Here is a 9,796-nt window from a genome sequence, read left to right as displayed (position 1 = left end):
TTGGGCCTCCTCCGAAGATGCTGCTGGCTTCCTGTGAGCTTCTCCCTCTCCTCCGTGGCACCCTTCGGGCCGGCTGCCCGAAGCCTCCTGCCCATGGCTGCACAGACCCTGCTCCCTTGGCTGTGGTATGGGGCAGCGGTGGGACCAGCGGGCTTGAGCAACAGCTCTCAGGAGGACAGCAGCTTGCAGCCAGTGTGCAGCAGTACCGGCTTCTGCAAGCAAGCATTTCCCCATTTCCCCTCTCTGCGCTTCTTTATCACCCCTCACTCCCCTGTCGCTTTGCAATATATATCGTGGCTTATTTGTGTAATTGCAATAAAGCTTTTGTTGCTTGAGGTACCCTCCATGGTTAGCAGGAAGAGGCTGGGGTGAGGGAAAAAAGGCGGTCGGTCCCCAGCGGGTGCACACGCTGCTCAGCTGGAACAGCCGTGGCTTGGGCAGTGGGGCATCCACAGGGAGGGTGGTGGGATGCTGTGGGATGCCCAGCAGCACAGGGCCTCTGTCCCCCCAGAAGGGTTAATGGGGAAACTCAGCCCACACAGCCCACAAAGCAAACCACAACTGCCTGGAAAAAAGGCCTCAGAGCCCTGGCTCTGCTCAGCATCAGGAAATGATCCCGCGCGCGAGAGCGGGGCTGCCAGGAGGTGAGGGGGAGCGGGACGGGGGGAGCACTGTGAAGAAAATACAGAGCTTTCCCCAAAGGCAGCAACGGCCAGGATTCATTATCCATCGGGAGATGTGTTTATAGCAGGCGTGAGTCACTGCTGGGCCCCCGGAAGGGAGCAGTCCATGGTGGGGGCTGCCAGCAATTTGGACAGGGTACGGGCTGCCCATCCAGCCCCACACAATGGCAGCTCTCAAGCTAGCCCCCCCCGGGCCGCCACGCACCAGCCCTGGACCTTGGAGCAGACCCAGTGCTATTTTGGGCCACATCGGGGCATGTGTTTTCTCTGGGATGCTTCATTTCTCACTTGAGAAGCGATGCCAGAGTGCTGCACCTCCCTGCCACGCAACCAGCCCCAGCAGTGCCCCTCCATGCCCACCCGTGCCCACACCCTTGGGTAAAGCCAGCCCTGAGCAGGGGGTGTCTCCCCGTGATGATCAGAAATGGAGCTGCCAGCTCAGCTCCCCATTCTGCCTAGCACCCGGACGCAGCTGGGGGTCTCCATCCCCAGCTGGTCCAGCCCCGGGTCTGAAATGCAACCAGGCAGCAAGGAGAAGCCAGCACCGCCTGCCCAGGCCTCTGCCCTGTGGGGAAACAAAGGCAAAAATGCCCATTTAGACCTTTTTCTCCATTTGGAATTGTATTTTCCACAGTGCACATCACCCCTGCTCCCATTTGGCACTGCAAAGGGGCTGCAGGCAGGCAGGAAGGCCCTCTGGTTTCAGCAGCAGGCCGAGCCCAAGTGCTGCTGCTGGACCCTGCTTTTCACCCCCGCTAAACCTGCTCCCCAGGGAGCAGAAGCCCCAATTCCGTACGGACGCTGGTGCTTGCCTCAAGTGCCTCCGAGTGGGAAGTCGTCCTCCCCTCCTCTGTGCCATCCCTGGTACTCCCTTTGCTGGGGGCCCAGCCCCATGGCAGATCGCACTGGCCCTATATAGAGGTGTCAGCCTGTGGCACCATCTGGGGATGTCTCAGTCAGTTCGTAGTCAGCATTATGGGCCCACGGGCAAAAAAGGCGCCATCATCCCAGCATCTGTACCCCAGAGCATCCTCAGGAGGAAAAGCCACCCTTGCCAGCTTGCAGAAAGCCAGGGAGCTTCTGCAGTAGAAAGTCAGCTGGTGCCATCCTTAAAAGCACACTGTTATCATGCCCAACATGGGAATTTGCCTAGAAAAAGTCATTTTGCTCCTGCTCTCCTTCACAAATCTCTTTATTTTGGATGAGGTGACACAGTGAAGGCAATGTCTGCCGGGGACTGAGGATGCACACTGCTACCTGTGCTGGCTCCTGTGGTGTGTCAGTGCCCGGGGTGCCAGCAGCCAGCCCGGCTCGGTGCCTGGCTCAGGCAAGCCACAAAGCAACCTGCAACATGCAGTGCCAGGCCTGGCACCCACTTTTCACTAAAAAACAGGTTTTCTTGGTTTCTTGTGCCCCAGCAGCTGGTAATATGCTTTGGTTTAGAGAAAAACCCCTGTCCCATTCCTCAGAGCAGCAGCACCATGGAGACCCTCCCAAAGCAGGGTGTCACCAACTGAGACCGATGCTCTGGGAAACATGGGTCAGCCTGGCTCAGGGCTCCTTTCCCACCTCCCTGCAAGCCACGGGCCATCCATGAGCATTTTGCATGACTGTGCACCCTTGCGCAGTGCTGGGAGGCACTACCAGAGACAGAGACAGCCTGGGGTGGGAACAGCCCCAGGGAAGGAGCCAGTGGAGTTGTGAGTGCAAACACCTGGGGCTTAGCCCCAAATACTGCTGCCTACCCACAGGGCTTGAATCCCTGCCCAGGCTGGAGAGGTGGGATGTGGAGAAATGTTAACCACCCATGTCCTTCACCTACATGCACTGGATCTTCCTCTGCAGGATGCATCAGCTGAAACACAGAGCATCTGTGCCCCTGTAAAGGCATTAAGGGATGAAGATGCCCCACACCCCTCCTTATCGCCTCCAGTCTATTGCACCCAGCAGGGCAGCTGGCTGCAAAGCTCAGTGGCTTCCTCCTGAGAGGGTGAGTGTTTGGAGATTTGAAACAGACTGTTTACCTTTGGCTGTTCCTCTAAAAAATAAAGGAGAGATGCTTATCTTTATGACCTGCTGGGATTTCCCTTGCTGTAGCTTGTGCTGGGGGCCTCTGGTCTGCTGTCTCCTCTGTAACCCCTCCTTCTGCTCCAGGATGGAACAGCTCAGACTCTCCTTCTGTCCCCTGTGGTCCAGCCCCCTGACCTGCTTGGTGGCCTGGTATCTTTTAAAAGGTGGCTGCTCCTATCCTATTGCCCAGGGGTTGTGCTGGAGACTTCTATGGTGGGGTGCATGTCTACAGAACTGATGGCTGTACCCCAATCAAAGACCACTGCTACTCCTCCTTAGTGGTGCCCCTGAGGAACAGCTGTCTTCCCTGCTTCTCCTCTAGCTCAGTGTTGTCACTGCTGTTTCAGCCATGGCTACACACGGAGTAGGGGAAATAGGCTTGAGGACAGCAAAATGGCTGCATGGTTTACATTAGCTCTTCATTGTCTGCAGAAGATCCAAGGAGAATGCTTGGCACTGCTCGGAGTGGGCTGGGAAGTCATCCTTGCCAGGAAGGGTAGCTGACTTGTTTTATACTTCTAAAAAGGCTGCAGACTGGATCTGGCTCTGGTGTAAAGAGAGCTCAGCTGCAAGCCTTGCTGTGTCCTAGGACTGCTCTCGAAGGGCACAGCCACCCCAGAAGCTGTGACGGCTGCTGAACTGACAAAAGTAACGAGTATTAAACAGTGCATACTGAAAGAACTGGGAGCAGAAACAGTCTGGGCATGGGCTAAGAGGGACCTTGGGGAGTTTGCCAGACACATGCAAGCTCCTGGGTAGGGGTGGATCATCCCCCTGGAAAAGCATGGAAAGGGGTCAGGCTGGCTCTGCACTGCACTGTGCTGTGAAGCCAGCCAAGGTATGTTATCTGGAGGGTATCCAATAAGCAAGATAGACCTCTCTACTTCCTAGGGCTTTGGGGCTTGCTGCCAACACTGAGGGAAAATAAAAGCATGTTTATGGGAATGGAGGGCACTTAGAGCAGGCAGAAATTAAATGAAAATTAGGGGTGGTCTTTTGGCTCCGTGGGAGAAGAGGTGAGCTGTGCTACAGCACCACTGCAGCTTGAAAGACAAGACAAGCTGGTGGCAAACAGGCGAGGGATGAAAGGAGAAGCGTGGCACTGTGTAGGCATCAGGGGTTTTGCTGTGTGGCTTCAGGAGAGGACACGGAGTGCTGCCAGCCTCATGCCACTCTTTCCACCCAGGGCTTGCTGGGACCAATCCTGGGTGCTGTTGTGCACCAACAATCTGCCGAGCATCCGCATGGATGCGGAGAAGGGTTTAGAAGTGGTGCTGTAACCCATTGCAGGGGAAAACCAGGTTTTCTACCTGGGTACCTCATCCCTTTGCAGTTTGGTGATGTAGGTTGGCCTGGCTTCTGCAAACCACAGGGCAGGGGAGCCCTGTGCCATCCCCCTGTTGAGAGGGAGCCAGCACTTCCAGTCCCCCCAGCTGGAGCCAGGGCTGTGTCTGGTGGCTGCTTGGCGGTTGCTGGAGCGCCTGGTGCCTCCCGTTCCCAGGAAGATGTGCCCTGCCCAGCCCTGTGAGCACGCTCTGCTCCCTGGGAATCACCCAAGCGACACATTTTATTGCTGAGAAATGGAAAATATTCTCCGCCCAACTGCCGGAGGGGTTAGCGCGTGTTTTTCCACCCAGTTTTCATGTTGTGCTGGCTGGGCGTGCTGATGCGCTGAGGCTGCATGGAAGAGGCGGGTGCTCTGTCCCCTGTCCTGGCAGCGGTGGTCCACGCGGGCTTCCTAGGGCAAGCATGCTTGCCTGCCAAGGGCTTGGCCAGGAGCTAGCAAGCAATGATTCTTGGGCATCAACACCTCCCATTGTTTCTTCTCTAGCTTTGTCAGAAAACCAGGTTCCCCCCTCTCAGTTTTGTTTTCTCCAAGAACAGCAGAATAGTGCAGGTGTTGCGAATCTTTCTGTTTTGGGCCGGTTTTATCCCCAAATCATGATGCTCCCAACCCTAAAAAGTGTACACTGTGGGCTGTTTCTATTTTCTGAGTATAAAGTGTACATTTTCCCTGGAGAAAAGGAAGAAAAGAGCCCTGAAAGTGAGTTTTGCTTTGCTTGCCTTCAAGCCTCCACGGTGGGGCAGGGGAAGAGGGTGCGATTCTGTCACCAGGAGAGTGCAGGGAGGCCCTTCCCGGTATCCCATATGTGTGACGTCCTGGCATCCCACAGCACCCCTGTGAGGAGAGGATCCCTGCGAGCCTGGGGGGGGGACGGGGACACAGAAAAAGGAGCCCAAAAGCGTTATCTCCTCTCCTCCAGCTCCCACGCCACATCCGCAACCTCCCATCTTGCTCAACCCTCTCATCTTTCCTAAGGAGTCGAGCCAAGCTTTCCCACAGACCCAGACAGCTATTAGAGAAATATTATTACCAGATGGTTTGTTTTTTCCATAGGACCAGAGGCCAGTGTGAGGTAACAGGGAAAATATTAACCCACCCCTCGCCAGCCTGGGGGTGGGTTTGTGGCTTTGCTGGTGGAGCTGTGCCATGTCCTGGCTGTGCTGGCACACAAGGGGTCTGCAGAGTGGAGTAGCAGGGGGGCACTTGCACCCCATGGGTGCAGGTGGCTGGAAACTCCACCTTGGACCAGCAGTAGCCCTGTGGGGTGGCTTGGGAAGGCTTTGATGGGGAAGGGAAGAGCATGTCCCCAAACGGTGCTGGAAGGGAGGGAAGAGTCCCCCCAGGCCAGCTCGAACTGAGCAAAGCCCAGCTGGCAAACCGCATGGCGGGAAAGTTCGCACTAGGTCAGATGAGCCAGCAATTCAAGCAGAGGAGAAGCGCCACATCCTGGCTGTCCTGCCTCTTGCAGGGGAGTGAAGAAAAAAGCAAAGAAAAAGTGCCAAGGTGCCCCTTTGAGTAGGGATGTCAAGGGATTTGGAAGATGCTGCATGGCATGGGTTGGGTCTTCCACTGGGTCTTTCTGCTGGTAGGTGAGTGTGCTGCTGAGCCTGCTCTATGGCCATGGTAGGATGCTCGCAAGGCACCACCTGCCTGCGCTGGGAGAGCAGCTAGCTCTCCCAGCAGCTGTGCTGGGAGAGGTGATGCTTTCCTGCTCGGAGGGGTTTCTCTGCTGCCTCCTCCTGCAGAGATCCGCTGTGGGAAGCTAAATGATCATGTGCAGAAACACCACAAGCCACACTCTTTCCAGTGGGGTTTGTGGTTGGCACAGCGCTTGGCTCAGACCATGGCTGCTCCCATCTGAGCATGGACATGAGGTGGCCAGTGGGGATGTGGCTTAGCCATGGACAAGCCCAGTCATGCACCTTGGCGGGCCGGGGTCCTACAGCCAGCCTGGGGAGGTGCAGTCCATGGTAACCAGAGCACACAGAAACCTCTCCTAGCAAACACCTTCACCATCCCAAACACTTAGCAAGTCTTGGGTGCTCGCGTTCCCAGGAGCAGGGGGAAGGTGACGCAGCCAGCTGGCAGGACGCTGGTGTGCTTCATGTGGTTGCAACCAGGGAAATTTTAGTGCTCATTAGTTGTGACATCTCCCGGGACTGTGTGAGAGGACCAAGTAGCCCCAGCTGCAGAAGATGGAGCTGGAAACCTGGCACTCAGTCCTTCCCTGCTTTCCAAAGCACCCTTTAGTTATGAGTGTGCTGGCAGGTTCAACCCTGGCTTTTCCCAGGGGAATTAATTTCAGCTCATTTCTGTATTTCCTATGGAAGGAGCGTTTTCCATTTCTAAGTGGACTTGATTAAAGGGAAGGAAAGTTGCATGAAAGAGTTAATAGCAGAAAAATGGAGCAAACTCATTCTTAATCTCTGGGAGGAGAAAAAGCAAAAATTCTGTCCCAAGTGCACTTTTTTTTCCTCCTGCACCCCAGTTTGGTCTGGAATTGGACTAAAAGTTTATTGCTTGCTGTGCAATGTAGTGCTGTGGGCTGGGACTTGGGATGGGGAGCACTCATCCCCTGGGGCATGCAGGCACCATGGAGTGGCTCCCCTTGCCCGTCTGCATGGTACTCTGGAGGGATGCCGGCCCCACACAGGTAGATGGAAGGGGTCCCCTGCTCCTGAAGGACCCCATGTGGCAGACCCATAGGGCTCAGTTTCCCTGGCCTCCTCTGAAGTAGGGAAAGGGGACATCCTTCACAGGCATGTGTCTTTAGATTTTGGGACACAATGGCATGCTGCTAGGCCCAATGATTGCAACACCCCTGGGGTCAGCCTGCAAACTGCTGCCCAGCTATCAGCTGGATTTCTGCGGAACTAGTCCACACTTTTCCAAGGAAATGGCTGTTCAATACCCTGAGGACGCTGCTGGCTGCTGGCCCTGCTTTAGCACCGCAGACCTGGAAAAGGCAATGCTCTAAAATGCTTTTGAAGCCAGAGATGGACTCAAGCCCGTGGTTCAGTTGGACAGCAAAGAGAATGTGCCTGGGACGTTGCACCTGATAACAGCCCCTGGGGCTGGCAGCTGGGTGCCGGGTGGCGAGTGGGGTCCCCCGCAGGGTGGAGGGAGCCCTGCCTTGCCGGCTCCCCCTGCCAGGGCGCACGGGGTCTGACAGGCTGCAGCTGCACCGTGCCATATACGGTCAGCAGGCGCCTTGCACAAGCCATACCATTATCATTAAGTCTTTGCTGGCGCAGCCAACTGGCCTCCAGCTTGCAAGGCTCTGCGGAGCAGCTGGGCTGTTCCCGAGATGGATGTGCTTTTCCCTTCTTGTAAGGAGGGGGGTGAACTGGGTCTTCTGCTCCTCAGGATAATTCCCTGGGAGAAGAGGGGAGAGAGGAAGACATAAAGCAAAGAGGAAGTGTCTCTGCTGTGCAGATTCACAGGATGCTTCTGCTGAGCTGAGGCATGAAGACAGGTCCCTTTCCAGCACCCCCTTTCCTGGGAGCCTCTGGCTGGTTTTCAAAATCCTAGGTGAGCTCCCTCGTGGGACCCCCAAGGAGGCATGCTGGAGAGTCAAATCAGGTCCTACACCCCATGAACTGTCATGCAGCAGGGTTTGTCCTGGGACACGCTTGCTCTCTTGTAGAGCATCTTCAGTAGGTTTGAGATGCCTTGAAAATTTGCCTTTTGGTGTACTCATCTCCTGGTGCCACCAGCACAGCTCTGTAAAGCCCACCCACCTCTATGCCTGGGCGGTTATTTACACCAGACAGGTTTACACTGGTACTAAAGCTTTTTGGCTGGGGGAAAAACACTTTCTTCAGCACAACAAACACCTGGCTTTTTTGAGGCTGCAGTGTCTCTTCCTGCCCCCAACACACACAGAGTTTTGTTTCCCATTTTGGTGTAACCCACCGAAACTGCCCAGCCTCTCTCCAAGGAGGAGGCCTGCTGGTCTGGCTGCCCCTCAGCCAAAGCACACGGCACCCTGAGGCTTTCCAAAGACCTGGAGGAGCTGCAGGGACAGGGTTCAGGGGTGCCCAGCAGCAGTCCCGCCCCTCCTTGAGAGCACCAGTTTCTCCTCTTTCCTTTGTTTTAACATCACCTTCCGCAGATGCACCTAAATTTGTGTTGGCGTGAAAAAACGCCTGTTGTGCTGTTGGGTTTACGAGGTTTCAGTTCAGCACGGTCTGCGTTTCTTTTTCCACTGACTTTGGATGTTGTTTATCCAAAGAGTCATTATTTGATGTATCTGCTGTGATAGTGTGGACAGGCTCTTCCACTGATGTAATTTGTAATCAGCAGTGCTACAGCTTTTTTTTTCGTTGTCTTAACTTCCTACAGCTGAGCCTATGATGTTTTCACCTGTTCATTCGCACAAAGAAGCTGTCAGAGTAGTTGTGCATGAAAGGCAGGGTGATGGAGGTGGCAGCCAGCCCTGCGTGGCCCCATGAAGCAGTGCGCCAGGCCTCCTGCTGCCTTAGTGCAACCAACTTGTGTGAGAACCATTTGTACTGGCCGGGTTCGTGCTGTTGACTCTTTGCACCTTGGAGCCTTCCTGGTCCTATGAGCTTTCACAGGATGCTCTGCCTGGCCCAAAATCAAGCCCCTCTCTGGGTTTCATTTCAATTTTCAAAGGCAAGGTGCCTCCCTGGCCTGGACAACCCATCAATTTGCTATTTAATGACAGCCGTTGACAGCCCCCCTCCTGTACTTGTGGGAGCAGGTTACAGCTGTGGCTGTGGCAGGATCAGCCTCCAGGCATTTCACCTCTCTCCCCGATAGCAATTAATGCTCCCACTGTGATGAGGGGTTTGGCAGTACCCCCTTCTTGGTCTGAGTTCAGCAGCATGGGACTTGTCTCCATGAAGAGCGGATGGTCTACAACATTTTGGGGGGCCTTGCTGTGGGGGTCCAGCTCCCCACTGCTTCAGGTCCTCAGGCTCTCCTGCCATCCTACAGGATGGGAAGATGATCGTCTTCAGGCACCCCTAAGGGCATGGGCTCCTGCTTCTACCTCCTGGGCTTGGCAGCTTTGACCCCATCCCCGCTCCCTGTCCTGAGCATGACCTGGGGGAGTCATTCCCAGTGTGTGGGGGTCCCTGTGGGGTTTTTCTCAGCTTGCCACTCAGGTTCCTGACTGGGTTGAGTAGAAAGTCAGGGAGGAAGGTTCTTCTCCAAAAATGTGGTGCCTCCATGGTGCCCCCATCCCTGGGTGGCCATGGGACAGCTCCAGCTCTGCCCTGTGGTGGGGACTCCTCTGGTTAGCAGGACAACGCAGGCCAGCAGTCATGCAGGTAGGGATGCAATGGGAATGCCTGTCCCCCCGCCCCAGTTTTCTTGGCCCAGGAGACAGGAGGGAGCAGTCTGGCAGGTGCCCTGAGACCCCCTGCCCCACAGAGCAGGCTGACCCCCAAGTGGGATGCTGATGCTGGGCACTGACTGTGCCCAGGGCTCCCTGCGTGAGGCGTGCAGAGATCCCAGGCACTGGTGGCCAGGGTGCCATCGCAGGTACAACGACATCCAGAAAAAAGGGTAAGGAGAAATGCCTCATTCGTTTCTGACTCACAGCTGACAGCCCCTGATCCCTCCCTCCGTCCTCAGGCTGGAGAAGTCTCCTCCTCACCCTTACCCTCCTGCCTGCTCTTCCTCCCACAGAAACCAAGAGGAAAGCGGTAAAAAATATCTTCAGCAAGTC

This window comes from Platalea leucorodia (genome assembly GCF_965183815.1).
Source record: "Platalea leucorodia genome assembly, chromosome: 5".
In the NCBI taxonomy this organism is placed as follows: domain Eukaryota; kingdom Metazoa; phylum Chordata; class Aves; order Pelecaniformes; family Threskiornithidae; genus Platalea; species Platalea leucorodia.
Note: the sequence above shows the minus strand (reverse complement) of the source record.